Here is a 23526-nt window from a genome sequence, read left to right as displayed (position 1 = left end):
TTGAGCAGGGAAGATACACATAATGTAATCCAACTGGGCTTGCCAGATGTCTCCCTAGGACAAACAGCATTTTCCACCACTTAGACCCAGGTCCCCCCCACCCCAAGGCAATTTTTCAGTCATTTTGTCTGGGAGGGCACCAGAAAAGCTGAGCTCTGTTTTCCCCTCTCTTCTTTGCAGCTGCTCCGATAACATTTTTGCCTCCTCCTTGGGGACCTTCCAAACCCTTAGTCAGGGAAGCATCTGCACTCGCAGAAGACTTTGGGGGATGGCACCAAGCTCCCACTGTTCTCTCCCTAAAGGTCTGCCTTGGAGTCTCAGTCCTTAACCACAGATGGAACTCTTGTGAAAGTAGCAACACGGAGTGTGCCTTGGTGTGGAGGTAGTCCAAAAGGGAGTTTCACTGGTGGAAGAGAGAGACCACATGCCTGGAATGCATGCAGGGCAGGGTATGCATTAAATACTAATTTATTAGTATTAGCAGGTATGGTGCAGCTGCTTGGGACCCAGTTGTGAACAGGACCCAGTCATTGCCCTCAAACAGCTCGTAGTGGAACAAAAAAGAAAAAGAGAGATACTTGCAGAGTAGTGGAAAGACTGCTAACACAAGAGCTAGGTAAAGTCAGGGTTGGGAACACACAGGAGGGCACCTCACTCAGTCCTGGGGGCTAACAAGCACTGAAAGGCTTCCTGGGGGGAACAGGTATTCCAGGTGAGTCTTGAAGAATGAGTCCCAGGGGCGCCTGGGTGGCTCAGTCGGTTAAGCGTCTGCCTTCGGCTCAGGTCATGATCTCAGGGTCCTGGGATCGAGCCCCACATCGGCGGGGGGGGGGGGGGTCCCTGCTCAGCGGGGAGCCTGCTTCTTCCTCTCCCACTCCCCCTGCTTGTGTTCCCTCTCTGGCTGTATCTCTCTCTGTCAAATAAATAAATCTTAAAAAAAAAAAGAAAGAAATATTGAAAAATGAGTCCCAGCCCCATCGCTCACCTGGAAGTCCGCAGTCACCTAGGTGACAGATGAAGGGTGTGGGACAAGGCTGGAGATAAAGAGGACAACACATGGAAAAGCATGCCATCCTTTTAGATGGCCCAAGTGGGGTGAAAGAGGAACAGCAGGGAGAGACAAAGCTGGAGAGGCAGGACCCAGTCGGGTACAGGCTTGGGGCCACAATGAGGAATTCAGCCTCTACCCATTCACAAACAGTCATGGGGCGGGGGGGATTTTGAAAGGAGAAGCGTCATCCCAGATTTACCTTTTGGATATACCACCTGAACCATGGGGCCAAGAATACAACAAGGCCAGACACCTGGAGGCTGACTAGCCAGTTAGGAAGCTGGTGCCTACTGGCTTTCTCCACTTAAATGCATATAAGCATCTCAAGCTTGATAGAACCAAAGCAAAATTCTTTATCTCCCCTTCCAGCTTGCCCCTCCCAAGCCTTCTCTTTCCCAGTAAATGATACCAGACACTCAAGCCAAACACCCAGGAGGCATCCTGATTGCTGCTTCCCTCATCACCACCACTAACAGCACCCAGTCCATTGGCAAGCCCTGTGGACCTCACTTCTAAAACATATCTCAAACCCAATCAACGAAAACCAGCACAGTCCCAGCCCCCTCACCACTCACCTGGACATCTGCAGTCACCTAGGTGACAGTCCTCCCTCCACCCTTTGTTCCCCTCAACCCACTTGCCACATGGCAGCCAAAGGAGGTTTTTACACATTTTGATTGTGAAATACCACACACATGCACAACAGTACAAAAGACAAATGTATAACTCAATGGTTTATCACAAAGTAAACATACATGTCATCATCCCCAAGGTCAAGGAATAAAACATTACTGGTTCTACCCCTGAAGCCCTCCTTGTCCTCTCTCCCTATCACTGCTCCTCCTTCCCTGCCAAAGGCAACCACCATCCTGGCTTTTAAGGTGATCACTTCCTTGACTTTCCTCACAGTTTACTACCTAAGAATGAATGTCTAAAAGCTATAGTTTGGATCTGGCTTATGTTTGACCACTATATAAATGGAATCATACCACATGTATTATTTTGTATGGGACTTCTTTCACTCAGCATTATATTTATGAGATTCATCCATGTTGTATAGGTAGCTCTAGTTTGCTTATTTTTATTGTTTTACAGAAGTCCATTATTTATCCATTCTACTGCTGATGGGCATTTGGATTTCTTCCAGGGTTTTTTTGGGGGGTGGGGTTTCAGGTTTTTTTAAGATTTATTTCTTAATTTTGAGAGTGGGTGGGGGGAGGTAGGGCAGAGGGAGAGAAACTCAAGCAGACTCCCCAGTGAGCACGGAGCCTGCCTCAGGACTCGATTTCACAACTCTGAGATCATGACCTGAGCCAAAACCAAGAGTCGGATGCTCAACTGACTGAGCCACCCGGGTGCCCTGCTTCTGTTTCTTTTTTAATTGAAGTATAGTTGACACACAATGTTATATTAGTTTCAGGTGTACAACATAGTGATTCAACAACTCTGTGTTATTCTATGCTCCCCACAAGTGTAGCTCCCATCTGTCACCATACAACACTATTACAACACGACTGTATTCCCTATGCTGTACCTTTTATTCCTGTGACTTATTCATTCCATAACTGGAAGCCTGTACCTCCTACTCCCCTTCACCCATTGGATTGCTTCTAGTTTTTCAGCTAATATGAATAATATTGCTATGAACAGTTTGATATCTGTCTCTTGGTGCCAGAATAGTCTTAAAACATGGATCAGACCACATCACTCCTCTGTTTAAAAATCTCCAAATCTTCCTGACATACTTAAAACCTAATTCCTTATCACGGCTTATAAGGTCTTCCCTCTCTGATGTCCTCTTCTATCTCTCTCCTCCTTGCTCACAGTGTTCCCACCTCATCAGTCTTTCTATTGCTGGAACACACTACACTCGCCTCTACCTCAGGGCCTTTACACTTGCTCCTCCCTTTGCCTGAATGCAGATCTTGGAATAGCCGGCTTCTTGACATTCACATGTTGAGTCAAATATCAACTCTTCAACAACTCCTTTAACCACCTAATTTGGAAGAGACCTCCCAAAGCTCTCTTCTCTCACATCCCCTCGTTTTATTTTCCTAATGGTACTCTTTGCTATGGAAAGCCATCTTCTCTAGATGCCTGGTTAGTTGCTTATTGTTTACCTCTTCCAACCTCCCTGAGCTCGGGGACACTGTCTCATTGGCTGCTGTATCCTCTGCATCTAGAACTGTATCTGACATAGTGTTCAATAAAAGCTTGTTGGATGAATGAATAAACGATGAATGAATGAATGCTCCAGGAAAGATGTCAGCATAACCAAATCTAGTGGTAGTTAGAGGAGGGAAGTAGAGTAGAGAGCAATGAATACTTTTGAGAACAATGAAGGAAGAATAAAGAAAGGAAGGGAGGCAGGAGGTTAACAATGATTGAAATTCTGCTCTGTGCCCTAGGCTGAGGACTTCCCCCTTGCCCCTGCAGGTCTGATCAGTGGTGTACTGGAGAGTCCCTTGCTGTCTAGCTGATCCTACAGCCTGGGAAAGGTTCTCTGTGAGGAAGGGAACACTGAACCTCCTTCAGAGCATAAGCCAAACCCTTGTGAAATAGGAGGAAAAGTGAGGCTGCCTTTAATCCTCATCTAGACAAGAAGAGAGGAAGGTGGGAGTGTTTCATTATTCTGAGAAGTTAAGGCAGCAGAATGAGACAATTCAGGCTGCCAGCCTGCCAGTGCAACCTCTGGGAATGACAAACTTTCCCAACTACTGCCTCAATAAACATCAAGAGAGCAGCAAAAGCCATCACCAGACCCCCATATCTCTCTGCTGGGCTGTGGGTTATGCTCCAAGCAGCCTTCGGCCCATCCCTGCACACATGCAGAGCAACAAGTTGTGGACTCCAGGGAGAAAGGACTGGAATGGGGAACAATCCTGGAAGAAGAGGCAGAAAGGCTCCTCCTGGAGATGGGATAAGCGTGTGGGGATCTGGGGAAAAGACAGTGATGATAAGAACCTGGACTGGAATACAGAGAGGCCTGAGTTCTGCCCCAGCCCATCTCTACTTCTGAGGTCTCAGGTGGGCTTAAAATGGACACGTATAAATACCCTCAAAAACCTTAACATCTCAAGGTTGTTGTAAGGATTAAATAAAATCACATATATGAAAGAGCTTTTGAGGAAAACAGAAGATGATCATAATGAGCCTTACTACTCAGAAAGTAAAACAGATAGTAACTCATTAGCCAAGTTTGGAATAAGTGGCAATGTTTGGGAGGATTTTTTTCTTTATAGACACTGTAGCACCCCAGGCCAGGAGGGTGGGAAACTTCTAGTGACTGTATTCCTAAGAGCACACCGAGACCTGGAGTAGGTAAGAGTATGGACCCTTATGATAACAAATGAAAACAAAATTAAAACCCTAGGAATCAATCTAATAATAAGTATGCAAAATGATGAAGAAATGTTTAATTTAAAACACTTTTTAAGGACACAAGAAATGGAACCACTGGACAAATGGAAAGTCATACCATGTTCATGGATTAAAAAAAATTTAACATCACAAAGATGTAAAGTCTCCCTAAAGTTGATTTATAAACCGAATGCATTCTCAACAAAATTACCAATAAATTTTGGGGAGAGCTAGATAAATTTAATCTAAATTTATCTAGGGGACAACATATAAACAATGGGACAACAAATAAACAATAATTTCCCAAAAAAATCTGAAAAAGAAATATTACGAGAAAAAACTAGCCCTACCACATATTAAGGCATATTATAAAACTGCATTAATTAAAACATGCATTCTAACATATAACTGGACAAATGGATCAATAGAAAAGAATAATAAATTCAGAAAGAGACCCAAAAACCTATGAGAAATATTGCATTTTAGATCATTTAGAAGAGTTGAATATTGAATAAATAGCATTAGGACAATTATATAAACATGGAAAAAAATTACACAGACTCCCTCCCTCAATTCTTATACTAAAATGAACTATTGATGAATCAAAAATCTAAACGAAACCATAAAAATTCTAAAAGTAAAAAAATGTATAATTTTTGTAGTTGTGAAGGCTTTTGTTAGCATAATACAAAACCAAAATGTAGTAATAAAGACTGATGCATTCAGTTACATAAAAATGTAAAAACTGTCATAAAAACATAACGTCAAAAGGCAAATTACAAATTAGGAAAATATTTTCTACATCTATACTAGAGATGAAGGACTAATTTTCTTAATATATAAAGAACTTCTACAAATCAATGAAAAAATATACAAAGGATATGAATAATTAATTCACAGAAAGGGAAATATCAATGACTCTAATTTATTTGAAGAGATGTTGAATCTCACAATAAGAGAAAATGAAACTAGGAGATACCACTTTAATCTCTTAGATAACCAATGACCAAAAAGCTTAATGCACACTATGCTGGCAAAAATGTGAGGAAACGGGCACTGTACCACTAGATTGATAAATTGGTACAACTTCCATGGAAGGTAATTGGAACTATATGCAAAATTTTAAACTCACTCTTTGGCTCCACAATTCTACTTTTAGGAAATTTTCTATTGCATATATTTGCATGTGTGCAAATGGCATCTTCATATTTTTATTCATTGAAGCATTAATATCATAGTGAAATATTACCAAAAAAAAAAAGAAACATTATATGTCCATTAAGCAGGGATCAGCTAAATAAATTATGGAATATATATAGCCTTTAAAAAGATTGAGGCAAATCTCAGTGTCCTGATTTGGAAGGATATCCAAGATCAATTATTAAGTAGAAAAATATCTAATTGCAGAACAGTTATGTATGTTACTATTGGGTTTTGAAAACTCTATACATTATAATTTTATTTATATATCTAGAAATGGAAGGGTACACAAGAAATGGTAACAATGCTCATCTTCTAGGAGGGGAGCAAGGTAACTAGGGGAAATTTTTATTTTATTTTATTTTATTTTATTATGTTATGTTAGTCACCATACAATACATCATTAGTTTTTGATATAGTGTTCCATGATTCATTGTTTGCCTATAACACCCAGTGCTCCATGCAGTACGTGCCCTCCTTAATACCCATCACCAGGCTAATCCATCCCCCCACCCCACTCCCCTCTAAAACCCTGTTTGTTTCTCAGAGTCCATAGTCTCTCATGGTTCGTCTCCCCCTCCGATTCCCCCCCTTCATTTTTCCCTTCCTTCTCCTAATGTCCTCCCTGCTATTCCTTATGGTCCACAAATAAGTGAAACCATATGATAATTGACTTTCTCTGCTTGACTTATTTCACTTAGCATAATCTACTCCAGTCCCATCCATGTTGATATAAAAGTTGGGTATCCAAAGAAGATATGCAAATGACCAATAAGCACATGAAGATTCTCTATTCACTCTTAGGGAAATGCAAATCAAAACTATAATGAGATACCATTTCATACCCATTAGGATGCTCAATAAACAAACAAACAAACAAATAAAAAAATAGGTGAGGATGTGGAGAACTTGGAACCCTTGTACATTTCAGTGGGAATGTAAAATGGTGCAGCCACTGTGGAAAACAGTATGAGAGTTCCTCAAAACAATTAAACATAGAATTGCCATATAATTCAGCAATTCTACTTCTGGGTATATACCCAAAAGAACTGAAGCTGGGACTCAAACAGATATTTGTACATCCATATTCATAGCAGTATCATTCACGATAGCTGAAAGGGGGAAGCAATCCAAATGTCCATCAATGGATAAGTGCATAAACAAAATGTGGAATATGCATACAATACAATATTATTCAGTCTTAAAAAGGAAGGAAATCCTGACTCGTGCTCCCATATGGATGAACCTTGAAGACATTATACTAAGTAAAATAAGCCAGTCACAAAAGAACAAGTCTTATATGAATTCACTTGTATGAGGTACCTCATGTCAAATCGATAGAGACAGAAAGTAGAATGGCAGTTGCCAGGGCTGGGGAGGGAGAAGGGGGAGTTATTGTTTTATGAGCATGGGGTTCCAGTTTGGGAAGATGAAAAAGCTCTAGCGGACTTCATGGTTGCACCACAGTGTGAATGTACTGAATACCACTAAACTTTACACTTCAATATGGGTAACACAGTAAATCTTATGGTATAATATATTTTACCACAGTAAAAATATAAAGAAATAAACCTTAGATAATATACAAAAAAAGAGCATGGATTCTAGCGTCAGCTCTCCTGGGTTTGAATCCTCCCGTTCACAGCTCTGTCACCTTAGCTTCACATACTTGGTCAAGGTACTTAGTCTTCCTATACCTCAATTTCCTCAACCATAAAATGATAATAGTAGCACTACCTACTATGTTGGGTTGGTCTGAGGAACATAAAGGGCTTAGAATAGTACCTGCCACACTGTAAGTGCTTCATAAGTAGTGGTTCCTCACTATTATCTTTAACAAATATTTATTGAGTACCTATTATATTCAGGCACAATGCCAAGTACTGGGAATACAGAGATCAATAGGATGGGTTCCTGCCTTTAAGAGCCTCACCACTGAGTAAATGGGATCTTAATTGATTCTATCTTCACTCAAGCCCTCGCTTTAGGAATAAGTGTTGGGGCGCCTGGGTGGCTCAGTCGGTTAAGCGACTGCCTTCGGCTCAGGTCATGATTCCGGAGTCCTGGAATCGAGTCCCACATCAGGCTCCCTGCTCAGCAGGGAGTCTGCTTCTCCCTCTGATCCTCTTCCTTCTCGTGCTCTCTATCTCTCATTCTCTCTCTCTCAAATAAATAAATAAAATATTTAAAAAAAAAAAAGGAATAAGTGTTGAAAGAGTCATTATGGTAGTATCCTTCAAGAAGGTAAACAGGAGGCTCAATTAGGTTGAAGGTCTAAATTGTTTTCTAATGATTAGACCTATCTGAAAATAGAATGGGCTATTTTTAAAAGTAGTGAGTGGTCTGGGTAGCCACTTATCAGACATGTTGCAGAAGAGATTCAGAGGGTTAAAACTAGGTTACCTCTATGGCCCATCTGGTTCAGAGTCTGTGATGCTATAAGGTGAGGGCCAAGGACTGGACTATGAGCAGCTTGGCTGGGCAAAGGCTCCAGGGTATCAGCCTCGCAGACATATCTGCTTCATGACATCATCCAAATCCACCCCAGGAGGGACCAGAAGCCTCCATATGTCCAGTGCGGACTCAAATTCAAAATGACAGACACGATTTTCACATAGATGAATGGAGAAGAACCAAGGCACGATCATCCCCGGAAGACAGAAAGAAGGGCAGAAAGTCCCTAGGAGGGGACTGCCACAGACTTTTTCTGGGCTAGCGTAAGCTCCAGGATCCAGGCCTTGGAATAAAACATTGAAACAGAATTCATGAGTGAAGACCTAGAAGAAAACACCCCAAGGTTGGCTGTGAATCCAAAGAGGTACCTCTACATAAGCCCCAAGCTCTGGGAACCACAGCTAGTCCAGCAACCCAGAGGATTCTAAGAGCTTAGTTTTTTTTTTTTTAATTTTTTATTTTTATTTTTTTATTTTAAAGATTTTTATTTATTTATTCATGAGAGACAGAGAGAGAGAGAGAGAGGCAGAGGGAGAAGCAGGCTCCCAAGGAGCAGGGAGCCTGATGTGGGACTCGATCCCAGGACTCTGGGAACATGACCTGAGCTGAAGGCAGATGCTCAACCATCTGAGCCACCCAGGTGCCCAAGAGCTTAGTTTTTAAGGAAACAGGAAAAGGTCACACTAATATCTGCAGAAGAGCATCCCAAGCAGAGGAAACAGCAAATGCAGAGCTCGAGACAAAGGGTGTGCCTAGCATATCAGGAGCTTGTGTGATTGGAGCACAGAGATATATATGAAGTGTTACAAAACAGGTCAAAGAGCTAAGAGGTGGTGGTGGCTTTCAGACCCTGTCGGGTTCTGTAGACCATTTTAAGGATTCAGGCTTCTACTCTTAATGAGATGGGAAGCCACTGGAAGGTTTTGAGCAGAAGATGAGATATACTGACATAGTTTTCAAAATGTCCCTAGAGCTGTCAGGTTGAGAATTTACTCCAAATAGGGAAGCATGAGCACCTGACCACCCTCAGTTAGTAGCAGCCTGTTGCAACAGTCTTGGAGAGGGGTAACAATAGCTTGAACCAGGTTGATAGCTTGGTGAAAAGTGGACATATCTGACAATTGAGCCAAGTGGATTTGCCGACAGACTAGATGTTTATATTTTTTGGCCGAAGCTACTAGAAGGGTGGAGTCATTAACTGAGACAGAGAAGCCTGAAGAAGGAATGGGTTTTATGAAGAAGGCCAAGAATTCATAGTTGAACAAGTAAGGTCTGGCATGCCTCTTTAGACATCCACGTGGAAATGTTTCATGGTAACCGGATGTAGTGTTCAGAGAGAAGGCCAGGCTAGAGCTATATATTTAATATCTTATTAAATATGATATTTAATATACATATATATGTAGCTATATGTTTATATGTTTAGAGCCATCTGCAGACAGTGTCCTGGATAAGAGATTGTAATAAGTAGAGCTCTGAGGACTGAGCCTAGGGGTATCCAACACTCAAGGTTGGCTGATGAGGAAAAATTAACAAAACCACTGAAAAGGAATGACCAGTAACACGGAAAGAACACTGGGAGAAGATGTATATTCTGAACGCCAAGTGAAGCATTTCAAGAAAGAAAGAGTAATCAGCTATGTCAGACACTGCTATTAGGTCAAGTATCTCCAGATGAGAACTGAAAATTAACCACTGGCTATAGCAAGAGGATGGTCACTGATGATCTTAGAACAATTCTGGTGGAGTAGGGACAAAAGGGAGCCTCATTAAAGAAGGGTCAAAAAGAACAGAGGGAGACAAATAGTGCAGAGAAAATCTCTCTTTATAAGCTACTCCAACTAATAAATGAACAAAGAATGACAGGATCAGAATATCAACATTTTGCAAGCCCCTAATCCAGATAGGGGTCAGCAAACCATGGACCTTGGGCTGTATCTGGCCTGCTTGTTTCTGTGTATAAAGTTTTACTGGAACTCATACATGCCCATTCATGTACTGCTGCACAATGGTGGCAGTTTTGAGAAGCTGTGATAGAGACCGCATGGCCCACAAACTGAAAGATTTACTGTCTGGCCTTCATAGAGAAAGTTTGCCAACCCTAATCTAGGTAATGATCCTCAGTGGCTGCTAATGTCATAAGAGAAACAACCAGACATTAGGTGCCTCTGTTGGAAGTACACACCACTCCCTAGGAAGTCTACTTACAAAACAATAGAAAATCAAATCTGAATCAGATGGAACTAAGTACCAGTTTATAGGAAATCCAGGCAACAAAAACATTCAACAACACAATGGAGATGCAACCAGCCATATCTAGGGGATGGGAAAATCTACAGAAAAAGACAACCAAGTTTCACCAACCAACAAATTCTAAGGCCAAAAACAAAGCAGGGGAAGGAACCTACAATTCTGACTCAAGAAACCTTTTCAATCAAATATAATGTGTGGCCATTCTTTGAATTCTGATTCAAACAAACTGCTAAAAAATAAAAAAATAATAAGATACAAGGGGGGAAATTCGAATACCAACTAGATACCTGGAGATACTAAGAAATTATTATTATTTTGAAGGAGTGTAATAATGCTATTATGGTTATTTTTCTAGTCCACTATCTTTTGGAGACTGGTACCTAAATATTTGCTTCAAAAAAACTCAGTGGGGAGGTAAAGTAGGGAGATTTAGGTAAAAAAAAAATTGGTCAGAAGTCAATAATTATTGAAGTTGGGTGGTATTTGAGGGTTCATTATACTATTCTACTTTAGTATATGTTGAAATTTTCCACAATAAAGAGCTAATTTCAAAAGAAGAGAATACACTTACAGTAATGAACACTGAGTATTATATGGAATTGTTGAATCACTACATTGTACACTTGAAACTAATATAACACTGTATGCTAATCATACTTCAATTAAAAAAAAAAAACAAAAAACAAAAAAAAGAAGAAGGAGAAGAGGAAAAAGAGAAAATAAAGAGAGTTTGGACCCAACAAGTACAAGCAACTCTTTGGGGAAATCATACTGCACTGAGAAGAGAAATCGAGCCATTTCCGGGGGGAGGAAAGAGGAGTTTTAAAAACACAGTCATCTCCAGCAGATTCACCCTTCACAGCCCCTGCAGCGGTCATGGGAACACTATTGCTTCTCCTGGCTGCTCTCCTAAATAACATACTTGGTGTCTTAAACTTCCCACTCTGAGCCTCCAGGTAGCCAGGCAGAAGGTGTAGTCTCTGACCTTGAGAATCTGCCCTCTCATTGCACAGCCAAATCCTACAGCTGAAAGGTTAACCAAAAAACACAAGGAGTATGGGAGCATGTAGCACAGAGGATGGGAGGGCCATAATGATATTGGGGTCCACAGCAGTGATGGAAGGGGGGCACCTGGGAGAGACGCCAAATGCTTCCCAGAGGAGGTGAGACTCTGGAAGATGGTCAGAGAAGAGAGACCAGGGCATTTTAGGAAGAGAAGTAATAGGAGCAAAGGCTGAGGCCCAGGGGGAAGCTCCTTCCACAGACTTTTTACAGACTTCATGCTGGAGGGGGCTGAGAAATGTCACCCATCCTCTAGACCTCCCTCTGCTGTGTCACTATGGATCACTTCCCATGGGCCAAGCTGACCTACAGCCAGCCTTCTGGATAGCATCAGGGCCCACAGTTGCAGAAGGGAGCCCCTGACCCTGTGAGGTGCAGGAGACATCCTCAGGGAGGGCAAGTTTGCATGCTGAGGAAGGAAACATCTCTGCAGGAGTCCTGCACACCAGAAGCTCCAGCAAGGGCAAGCCCCAGATCTGCCTCTCCACCTGGCATCTCTGTCGTCTGAGCTCTGCCCAGTCCCCTTGTGGCTGATTCATGATGCTGGGGTGATCCACCGAGGTTCCAAGTAGCATGTGCTTCATGAGTTTCTGGGGTCCCCTGATATTATATGAATATTTGGGATGTGCATTTCACCAGGTTGAGTCCACAGTCTTCATCAAATTTTCAAAGGATTCTATGACCCCAAAGCTTAAGAATCACTGTACTAGAGGTTTAATTATTTTTTGATGTTAAGGATTTGGGGTGAGGTCTGCAGTATAATTACATCTGCTAGAGCTCCCTCAAAGGTCTTCCTACCCCTAAAAATAGAAGATTGTTTCAGGATCAGTGAAAACAAAAATTAAAATCCTTCCATTTTCAATTGCAATTCTTCAATGGCAAGCTAACAGCAATGCAAACCTCAAGCACCCTCTGCCTTTACAGGCTGAACAAAATAGCAAAATTATCAGGAGCTATTTCCTACATAACTGCTGACATTATACATATATTTCAAGCCCTACAGTTTACAAGGCAAATTATTTCATTGGCACTTCATATTTGGGCTTTGAAAATTTTGCTATGAAAACTTTAAAAGGCAGAGTGAAGAAATAAAATGGGGGTACAATCTGTAATTTTTTCTAAATTGAACTGTGTTTGTCTTAATAGTTTGCATGGCCTTTACAAATGAGCATCCCCCAAACCCTCACAACTTTATGTGCCTACAAAAAGCCTTGCCTAACAGGATGAAATCCAAGGCAACCCACACTGTCTGCCTACCTCAAATATTTTATATGCTCATTTAGTCAGCGTTTACCGGATACCTATCGAGCTCAAGGCTCTGAGACACTGTAGGATGGAAAATTAAGAGGGTGGCCCACTTAAGTGCACTATGGCAGTGCCCAGCCAAACTTCCTTACCATTGTGCCTTCTCTCCCCTCCCCTGAGAGCTCAGCACCATCCCCTGACCCAAAACAAGTCTCAATAATCTCTAGCTAATGTCTGTTGATTGCTTATACTGACTCAAACTTCACACAAATCCCATGGGGTAGGTATGACTCCTACACACATTCAAGGAGGCTGAGATTCAGAGAGAATAAGTCACCTGTGGAGAGCCATTTAGGAATGAATGGGGAGCGTCAGGACCCTGACAGCCGCCTGACCCCAGGGCTGGTGCTCTAAGTCCTCTAACCACAGAACCCAGTCCCCATCTGCTTGGTTATTGCTTGTCTGACACGTCTCTGGACTCACCCACCCACTAGGAAAACCTGCCACAGGGACTTGGGCAGCTTTATGTTCCAGCAACAGAGTTTCAGCAACAATTCTAGGATGCCAGCAAGCCTTGCCCCCGCCGCATAAGAAAGAGAGCATGACAGTGGGTAGGGACAGAACTACTACAGCCACGTATTACACTCAGGCTGTGTTTGCCTGATTCCCCAGGCACCTGCCTCCAAGTTAGCCTGACCAGGCAACACTCTGCTCTGCTCACTCCCTGGGTGGTCAGTCTCTCACCAAGATGACTAACGCCTGTTTTGACATTTTGGAGATGTTTCGGCCTTTAGTTTCAGCCATAATGAACTGGATGCAGTCAGAGAAGAGGGGAAGATAGAGGGCTGGGAAGAGGTGGCCATGGTAGAGAGAAATGGTAGGTAAAACCCAGAGGAAGTTGGAGGCACAATGCAGACAATTTGCATAGGATGCAAATTCTTGTTTGAGTTCCATCTTTTAAATTTTCCTCTATGTTTGTTGGAGAAGCTAGTGAGCTGTGATGTATGGTCAAAAAGTGCTAAGGAAGGTGGTAAAGAAATGGACTAGGAGACCCTCACAGGTCAGAGGGTGGACTAAGAAATGGGCCCCAGCTTCACTGGGCAATCCCAGACAGCTGATCAGCACTAACCCTTTGGGAGCTGGTTGTTCAGCATAGAGGCATCCTCAGTCGGGTTGTGAAAGGGGTGGAGGGAGAGTAGTGGCCCTGCAGCAGCCTTAAGAATGTGCCTGGCAGACATGTTAACTACAGGGCACCTAATTTACCAAGTACCCCAGCTTTGGGTTCTGAAATCCGTCACTGCATTTGACAGAGGGAGCAGGGCAGGCACAGTAAGGCAGGCCCACTCCTGGGAGACATGAAATGCATCTGATGGCTGACTTTGGTCCAAGGGCTTCCCAGCAGCCCTGCTGAGCATCCTTAGATTGGACAGCAGGCTGGGACCCTTGCACCCAACCTTCTTTCCCTCTGTCCATCACTCAGGGTCAGATTTGTATGATGCCCTGGTAGCTCTTCCAGCCTTTCCTGGCTCCCTCCCCATTACCTTTCATAGGTATACCCCCTAATAAAGTCCTTGCACATTTAATCCCATCTCAGTGTCTGCTCCTTGGAGGAGCTTTGCACACCGCCTCTGAGCTTGGTCCTGTGACCTGCTTTAGCCAATGAAACAATAACAAATGGGGCACAAGCAGAAGACAAGATCTGGTCAATGATGATGGGTTCAGTTTGGGACAAGGTAAGTCTGAGATACTATGAAGTGATGAGGTAGAAATGTCCAGTAGTCAGTCAGAGGGAAATGCTGAAACTCAAGAGACAATCCTGGGTTGGAAAACAAATTTGGAGGGCATCAGTATATGGGTGATGGCTGAAGAAAGGGAGGGGAGGAAATCTCTGAGAGAGTGTATACCATAAGAAGTGGAAAGGGCCAGGGTTGGGACGAGAAGGCACCTACATTTAAGGAGCAGTCCCTCAGTTCCCATCTGGAGGAGGAACCCAGCCAGAGCTAATCAGAGGCCAAATGACCAAGCAGTGAGAACACCCGGAAAATACCACTGACACCTGGCTTGCTCCAGATCTCTTCTCAGAAGCCTCTTGTAAATGGACAATAAAGCAATGACCACTGCGGTGTTAATGGTCAGTAACAGAAGTCTACAGAAATATTTGCATTTTAAGTAAGCATCTCAACCTCATAGTACTTCTGGCCTTGGAGCCAATCTGGTGGCCTCCACCACCTCCTGTGATCTTGGATTCTGGAGGCTTTTGTTTGCTCCTATAAAACAAGAGTAACAATTCCCAAGCGGCTCAGCCAGTTATGTGTCCAACTCTTAATCTCGGCTCAGGTCATGATCTCAGAGTCAGGCTCCCCACTCAGCACAGGGTCTGCTTGTCCCTCTCAATCTGCTCCTTCCCCCTGTGCCCCATCCCGCTCGCTCACTCTCTCTCTCGCTCTCTCACTTGCTCTTGCACTCTCTCTCCAATAAATAAATAAAATCTTTTAAAAAATAAAACAAGAATAACAATTCCTATATCCCAAACAGATGTAAGCTATACCATGTTTCTTGTACATCCCTTCATCAATGCCTCTAACAGTGGTTCTCAAACTCTGACATGCATCAGACTCACCTGGAAGGTCTGCCCCAACCCGAGTTCCTGATTCAGGATGTCCAGGATGATAATGATGCTGCTGGTCCAGGAACCACACTTTGGGACAGTGCGTTCTCCCTGAAGGACCCCTACCATGGAGTGAACACCCCACATACTCCAACAACTGGTCTCATGGCCCTAGAGCTGGGCTGTGGGATTAGAGGTCTAGGTTCTAGGGGCAGGAAGGGGCAGGAAGTGTGATAAAGCAACAGCAAGGTGAGGGACAGGGACAGGAACACAGTCTTCCCCCTCAGCTGTCACCCAAGGCATCTCAAGGGCTACAAATTGAGTGATTCATACCTGGGTGTTTGAAAAGCCGTGACTCACTGGATGCAGTAGGTGGGCTACATTGACTCAACCCTCAGGGTGGTAGGGAGGGGAGCCAGTCTAGAGAGTCACAGCAACAGTCAGCAGGATGGACTGAGGTCTTCTGGGCACCCAATGAGCCAGGCTCTAGGGCTGGAGAAAGGCAAGGGCTGCAGAAGTGTGGAAAAGGAAGTCTTCCCCCAGTTATAGAGAGCAAGAATAAGCCTATAACAGCTCTTCCCAATTTCAGAGAAGTCAGCCTCTGCGCTGGGTTAAGAAGACCCCGAAAAGCAAGAAAAGCAAAATGGGATTTCCTCGGGAAGTGTACTTGCTCAGTGTTTCCCATCCCACTCTAACCCTCTCTGCCCTGGTGATGCTCTTCTCTGAGAGCTTCTCCACCCTCCCCAGGGCAATGCGTATAGAAATCTGCCCAGTAGTGGCAAGAGTGAAAGGAATATTCTTTTAACAAAGGCCTGCCACAGATACCATCTTATTTTATTTCTTAAAAAATCCCCTGTGAACTCCCAATTTCATAAACCTAATTCTTTTTCAACCCACATTTACTACCGTGCTAGGTACTGAGATCGCAAATATTAATTAATTACCATGCCTGCCCTCAAGGAATTTTGCCTAATGGGATACAAAATGTGCTGCATTTATTTTATAGTCTACAAAACACTTTCTTGTGCAATTGTACCTGCTCCTCATAAGGGCCATAGAGAATTGGTGATACGGATCTTATTTCATTTTTTTGCCTTTCTGATCTTCCACTTAACTATTACCTCCTCAGAAGCTTTCCCTGACATCCCAGTCTTAAGAGCTACCCAGTCACCACCACATCACCCTATACTAATTTTCTGAGTGACATTTATCACAGTCATTTTTTTTTTTTTTACAAATTTACTTGTCTATTTATTTTCTCTCTCTCTCTCCCTGCAATAGAATATAAATTTCACTGAAGTAGGAGCTTGTGCACGGCTGTATTCCCAGCACCCAAATCACTGCCTGGCCCAGAATGGGTACTCAGGATACAGCCTTTGCAGAAGGAAGGAGGGTGGGGAGAGAGGGTGGGAAAGGAGAAGGGAAGGAGGGGACAAGCAGGGAGAGGCTGTTATTTTCCCACTAACAGAGCTGAGGTTCACATCTGGGGCTTTACTCCCCAGCCCAGGCTCCTTCTCCTCCACACACCTTGGGGACGGTTCTGAGCCAGGGCCCAGGTTCTGAGGTTGGCAGGCTGACTTTCCTTGCCTGGGTACAGAGGCAGACGTACCCAGGACTCAGACTCCAGAGCCAAACAGCTCATTAACCCAGAGTCTGAGATGCAACAAAGAGAGAAGCAGGTTATTGGATATGTTGGATATGTAGTCTGTAGTCACCTGTCATTGCAAATCCCTTCACTAAAGAAGGCATGGAACTCTGTCTATACTGAGGATCATTATACTCAAGAAAACATCAATCAAGAACCAAGTAAGTCAAGAGAGATTACTTTCTTTTAAGCAGAAATATAAAATGTTCTTCACCACTTTTTAAATTAAGGAAAAAGAATAAAAGTCTTGTTCAGTAAATAGAGAAAACAAAAAAAAAATTCTATTGTATGACACAGTAAGAGGGAAAGACAAAGATCAAGGAAGGGAGTTGAAAAGCGATGAGACAAAATCATGGAACAGTCATCGCTCTTAAAATGGGAAGGAATCTCAAGCCACCACAGGCTCCAGGCCCCTGCTCTGGAAGATAGGGTCCTGGGCCTGTGTATTGATAACACAGCTGAGGCCCAGGGGGTTAAGCGGTTTGTCTGTGGTCTACAGCCAGTAAGGACTGGAGTAAGACCAGATCCACAATGTCACGGTCAGATAACATATAATCTGGTAAAAGAAATAAAGACTTCTTCAAAGTACTGTACTGAGAGCTAGAAACCAATTATTTGAGAGTGAACCATGAAAATGAACCACGTCATTTTCATCTTTATTTTCCCACCCCTCCTAGAAAAAGGCCACGTACACATGTGGTTCATGAGAAAGGGGAGAACCCCAAAAGATGTATGAGAGAAGCATAAACACACACCACCTCTGAAGTACACAAGAGACCAAGAACTACCTTGACATCCAATTGCATTTTTGCAACAACAGTGAAACTTCCACCATTAAAAGGTGTCCCCATCGGTGTAGCCCTAGATTCTGTTACCCCGGTTAGAAATTGTATAAAAAACCCTGGGGATGGATTTGCTGCCCTGCCACAGGCTGGGGTGCCTGGCCCGAACCCAAGACAGCATCACACCCTCCTCCTGCTGTTCCCCAGTTCTCTGCCTTTCCCCAATGCCCACGCAGCTGGGGCTGCCAACACTAACCCCATATTGATAATCTAGGGCATTCTCTCTTCACCCCAATCCCAGGCTAGCAGTTTTAGGGGGGAAATTTTTCATTCAAGTGTGATCAATGTAGTTATAGAGGTTCTGTGATTCCACATGATGAATCTTTCCAAATAATACCATATGAACCATATAAATGGGAAGGCCTTTTCCTTGGTAAAGCCCAATTCTGTACTAGAATCTCATTCGCTGCAATTCCTCCACACCCATGCATGTAAGCTGACAGCAGAACCCTTTAGAATCCTCATGTCAGAGATGAAGATGAAACCCCTAGTAGAAGTTTTCCAGGTGATAGTGAGAAAGGCACCACACACCTTTGCTTCCTCCAGGAAGGTGCCTGATGTGCACATAACCAATCCTCTACTGTAACAAATTATTTTAAATGAGCCTTTTGGTCCCAGATGGCTTTATGGTTTGTCACATGTATATTTCGTGCAATGGCCTAGATCCAGGCTCCCCATCACACTGTCAGTGCATTGAGAACAAAGACTGTGCCCCCACCTCTTTTTGTAGACCACCTTCTCCCACTGTCCTATCTCCCATCCCCACACTTTCTCCAGTGCTTAGCTCATCATTCAGGGCATATTATAGATGTTGGTTAGCAGAGTATTGCATTTGCTGCTTTTCTCAATCCTGTCACTTACTGGGGCTGCAAGGTAATATAACTTATTGGGGATGCAAGGTAACACAAGGCAGGGGCAAAGGCTCTCCCCCGGCCAGATAAACCAACTCATTCTTCCAGACACAAACTGGGCAGAGGCTGCCCACAGGAGGCCAAGAGCAGCCACTGCTCCTCCCCAGGATGCCTCTTTCGTGGTCCCTCCATCTAAGGCCTATCCATCAGCCCCAGGTGCCCCCTAGCTTCACCAAAAGAGGGGAAGGGAGGAGGGCTCTGCCTAGGATTTGCAGAGCACAAGAGCACAAGGTCACCCTGAACTGTGGGATCTTAGACTGCCAAGCTGGGACATACCTGGGAAGCATCTGCCCAAACTCCATTTTCAGGCAAGGTAAAAGAGGCCCAGGGAAGTGAATGACTGGCCCAGGGCCACATGGCTACTTAACGGGGCTGAGCCAGGGCTAGAAGTCAAGTCTTCCAGGGCAATGCACTTTTATCTACCTCACCCCACCTGATAATGCCCTCCTTCCCTCTAGGCATGGTGCTGTTCTAGGTCGGGCTGATTATGGTGCTACAGGGTAAAGAGAAATGATGAACAGGTGGAAACAATGTCTGGCATTATCTACTTAATGGCCTATTTTCACCTATATGATAGACAAAGAATCTGAGGGACCTTGCCAACATACCTCCAGCTCTGTATGGTCAGCTTCCCTCGCTAATCTACAGAATTATTTCTGGGTAAATATTCCCTTGCTAATCTGTAGGATTACTTCTGGGTAGGCACAGTCTCTCCAAGTCCAGGTCATGGTCAGTCTCTGAAACAACTGGACTCACTAAATGGTGATCCTGATCCTAAGAGAGATAGACTTCAATAACTAAGGTGTAGACGGATACTAAAAACCTGATAGTGACATATGCTCTGCCTTTCTAAGAATGAATCCTACCACCCCAGGTAATCATGAGTTCACTGGAGTAGGATCCAGGAAAGAGACCCCTACAGTGATGGTCAAAGAAGCAGGGCAGGTAATGAGACACAAACTCCATGGAGCCCAAGAAAGGGCCATGCTGACAGAAAGAACAGGGGCAACATGAGTCAAGAACTGGGCAGGATGGACAAGTGGAGTGCCCAACCCACCCCACTCTAGAATTATCCATCATCCCCAGGACCCCAAACAGGTGGGATTAATTCTGTGAGCCAAACACTGACCGCATCAGCTTCAGCACAACAAAGCACCATTGGGAGTCCGCTGGCCTTGGGTTTGAATCCCAGCTCTGCCCCCTTACTATCTGGGTGAACTTGGGCAAGTTACTAACTTTTCTGAGCTTAAGCTTCCTTATCTATTAAATGGGGGAACTTACTTAAGAGGGTTGGATAAGGATTAATTATGATAAAGTCTAGAAATTGCTTGGTATCATATCTGGAAAATAATAAACAATCAATGGAAGCTAAATTTTTGAAGCCCTTCAGGGACTTGGCTGCCTGACAGACCCAGGGGCTCCCAGGGGAATGAAGGTATGACTAATAGACACATCCCCTAAGAATCCTCATCACTCCTGCACACAAGCGAGGGAGGAAAAGCCAGGTATTTCCCTGCAATAGGACAATTCTTGAACATGAGTTTCTCAGTTTTAAACCAAGACACACTCACCTCACCCCAGCCGCAAGAGAACCAAGGAGGTATGACAGCAGTAATCCAATAACTCAACTGTGTGACTGCAAGGGTCACTATATATCACACTGCCATCAACACACTTGAATTCCTGGCAGACGGACCGCCTCCTGGAAGCCCCATGCTCATAAATATGACCAAGAAGCAGACAGAGGGATAGAAACAGCTCCATGTAAATCACCCTCTGCTTGTAATCCCTGCAGTCAGAGCACGAAGTCCCCATTCTGGGAATGGGATTTTTGGAGGGACTGGTGGAGCTGGGGAAAGAAGAGTTCATCAAGGGAAAGAGATTTGTATTCAGAGCTGGATTCTCAGAGAGAACTGAAATAAAGTCCGTTTGAGATCTGAGTCAGGAAGAACCATGACAGGAAGGAAGATGCAAGATCCAAATGATAGGAAAGTAACATATGTTGCCCCGTGAACTGTCCCTACCTCTGACCACATAGTCACTCTTAGGGCGATCATTCATCCTTGTCTGGACAGCCTCTATTGTCCCTACGTAATTATTACTAATGTCTCTGTCCACTCTCAAAAGTGTCCTGGCTTGCACAATAAATTACATGATTACCCATTACTACAAAGTTGTAAAAAAACAAACAACAGCAATAAAACCTCTTAGCTGGCCAGAGACTTAGCATGTGAAAAAAGAACAGTAGAATGGAATCAAACAGCAAGAAAAGACTGCCTTCTTCTAGGCTCTGGAGATGGCTGCACAACCATACAAGACTTACACATGTGCAGAAGAGGAACTTCTATGTTTTACATTAATAATTCCTCTTGGAACTGTCAACAAGAAGTTTTCCCCTGGTGTCTACCCTAATTTCCAGCTGAGTAAAGAGAGCCCCTTTTCTCTGGCTCTGATGTCAGTGAAGAGAAAACCATGCTTTTTCTTTCCTTTCCTTTTTTTTAGGCCATGCTTTTATTTAAGCATCACAAACATCCTAACCTTTCAGGAAAACGCTTTTCTGGATTAAGGGGTCCAGGCTCCCTCCATCCAGTCTTCCTTCTAAGGATGATGTCTCTGTGACATGGGGCAGCTCTGGGCCCCCCAAGAGTAGGTAAGAATCCACCACCAGGGCTTCCAAAGGGAAGAGCCAGCGAATCATTACAAGCCCCCAGATGTTGGTCACTAGCGCACTCAGCCTGAATTGCACACCCTGAGCGGCCTCATAGTCACATACCCAGTGTGAGGGAACCCCCCCCTTGGGCAAGTGGACAAACTGCCACCTCTGTCCCCAGGGTTGAGGTGGATGCCTGTCTTAGGGGTTCGGAAGGCGTAGTGTTTCCCATCATTCTCTCCCAGGCAAGGGCACAAAGCAAAGAGGCGCCAACAACTGGGAGTTCCATCCCAGGAAAAGGATGCACAACCACTCTCACAACTGGGAGACCGGAATTCTGCCAAACAGCAAGTCACTCAAAGTAGCCTGGCTTCTTCTCCGCACTCCCCTCCCTGCTCTGGGCCCAGCTGTCAACTCCCTCCCAGGGCTGGGTTCACTCTCCACCTGCCCGACCCGCGCCTCCAGACACCCAGCCTACCATTCCTGGGACGCCTCCAAGGGCGCACGCAGCTTCCGTCACAGAAACTTCGCTGGAAGCTCAGTCCCTGCTCAGCGAGCCCTTCCATCGAGGGGTCCCCCGCGCAAAACTGCTGGGTACCAGGAGCTGGCGAACGGGCGGCGGGGCCCGCGAGGCTCGCTAAGACCCGGCGGCCGGCACCTGCGCCGAGCCTGGCGGCACTCCCGGGCCGCGCGAGCCTCCCTCACCGCGGGCTGGACCAGCGCGCAACCACGAGCGAGACGCCGGCCCGGGCGCCTGGCAAGGGCACACCACTCACAGCCCGAGATGCCGGACGGCACGGGGCTTTCTCACGCCCGGAAAATCGTCGCGGAAGTTGCCAGGAAAGGGCAGCGCCTGGAGAGGCAAAGCTGGCGGAGAGCCGGATTCCGAGGAAGTCTGGGCAAACTAGGAATCCCCGCCGTCCATCATCCCCCAACAGGTAGCAGCGCCGGGACCGAGGCGCGGTGCCCGCCGCCGGGAAGGACAGCGCAGCGCGGCGGGCAGCAGCGGGCGCCGGCGCAGACCACGGTTCCGGCGGCGGCCAGACCCCGGGCTTACCTGGAATTCACGCAGGGTCCCGCGCTCGGCTGAATGGGGAGGGCGTGCTAGGATTCCCGAGACATCCCTGAATTATTTTAAAAGAGCAAAAGGGTGGGGGGAGGGGAATGGAGAGAGAGAGGAGGAAAGATGGTGAGATTGCAGGGGGACGAAGGAGCCACCCGAAGAAGGAAGGGGGAAGGAAGGCAGGAGGAGGTAAGGGGGAGAAACAGAAAATAAAATAAATAAAACAGAAGGAAGACAGTTAAAAGGAAAAAAATCTGCTTCCTGCCCAGACAGTGGAAAAGAAATTTCTGACAGTCAGCAAGACGACTCGCACACATGCCGCCCCCCCCCCCCCCCCCCCCCAGAGAGGGCAGACGGGGTAATAACAAAGGACCAGGGTGGCCGGGAGCCGGCTCCTGAGGAAGCGGCGGCGGTCGGCCAAGGAGCGGGCGGGCAGGCGCGGAGACGGCACGCCGGCGGGAGCGCGCACTCCCGGGGCTGCGGGCGGGGCGGGGCGGGGCGCGGCGGGGCGGGGGGCGGCCGGGCCTGGGGGAGTGACGCGGGCCTCAGGGTAGTAAACAGCTTGGGGGCGAGAAATTCAGGTCAGGATTCCGGCGGAAAAGTTCAGCGACCTCGAAATTCCCCAGGTGATTGCACTCCAGAACACTGTCCCGGTTTGTGGGCGGGAGCGACACCTCCCGAGGTCCTGCTCGGGCGCCTCACCCAGGCTCCGGGCTCCAGGGTGTCCGCCGCTGGCCTCGCCGTCGGGCAAGGGGGAGCAGTGATGCGAGAGCATGATTATATCTAAAGAGAAACAAGCGAATTGGGGGCTTTAAGGAGTAAGGGAGAGAGGGAAGTGGTGGGGGGGACCAGTCCCTGAGCCAGATGCTGCCCAAGGACAGGGGGCCCCAGCCACGGTGGGGAGTCTCTCTGCTGCCTCTGGAAGGACCTAGAGGTTCTCTGCGGGTCCTGCTAGGGGCCAGGTGTGGACCCTAAGGGAGACCCTGTACCCTGGGGGGCAGTTAAGGAACACAAAATAAACAGCCCTAAAAACCGAGTCAAACTGTCGTTTTGAAGGCTTTCTCTCAGAGGGCTCCCTCTTCCCCCATTTCTCTGGCTCTTTGCATATCTTTCCTCAAGAATCACAGAAATGCCTCCCAGAGTCACTGCTGGTAAAGACCTTGGGCTCCACCAGCTCATCTC

The 23526-nt window shown here is 45.5% G+C and overlaps 1 protein-coding gene across 8 annotated transcripts in view; it reads right to left on the bottom strand.

The window, feature by feature from the left end:
• Positions 1–22807, bottom strand: part of CACNA1E (calcium voltage-gated channel subunit alpha1 E) — a 501028-nt gene extending 478221 nt beyond the window's left edge. For 7 of the 8 annotated variants that reach the window (XM_027610796.2, XM_027610799.2, XM_027610800.2 and 4 more), the window contains exon 1: positions 22339–22452. The gene's annotated coding sequence lies outside the window, so the exon portion shown is untranslated. Of the gene's footprint in view, positions 1–22338; positions 22453–22717 lie in introns of those variants that run through there. The other variant, XM_035722083.1, reaches the window with a different exon arrangement.
• Between the last annotated feature and the right edge of the window lie 719 nt (positions 22808–23526).

Source organism: Zalophus californianus, chromosome 10 (assembly GCF_009762305.2).
Source record: "Zalophus californianus isolate mZalCal1 chromosome 10, mZalCal1.pri.v2, whole genome shotgun sequence".
Taxonomy (NCBI): domain Eukaryota; kingdom Metazoa; phylum Chordata; class Mammalia; order Carnivora; family Otariidae; genus Zalophus; species Zalophus californianus.
Note: the sequence above shows the minus strand (reverse complement) of the source record. Positions and strands in the feature narration are given on the sequence as shown.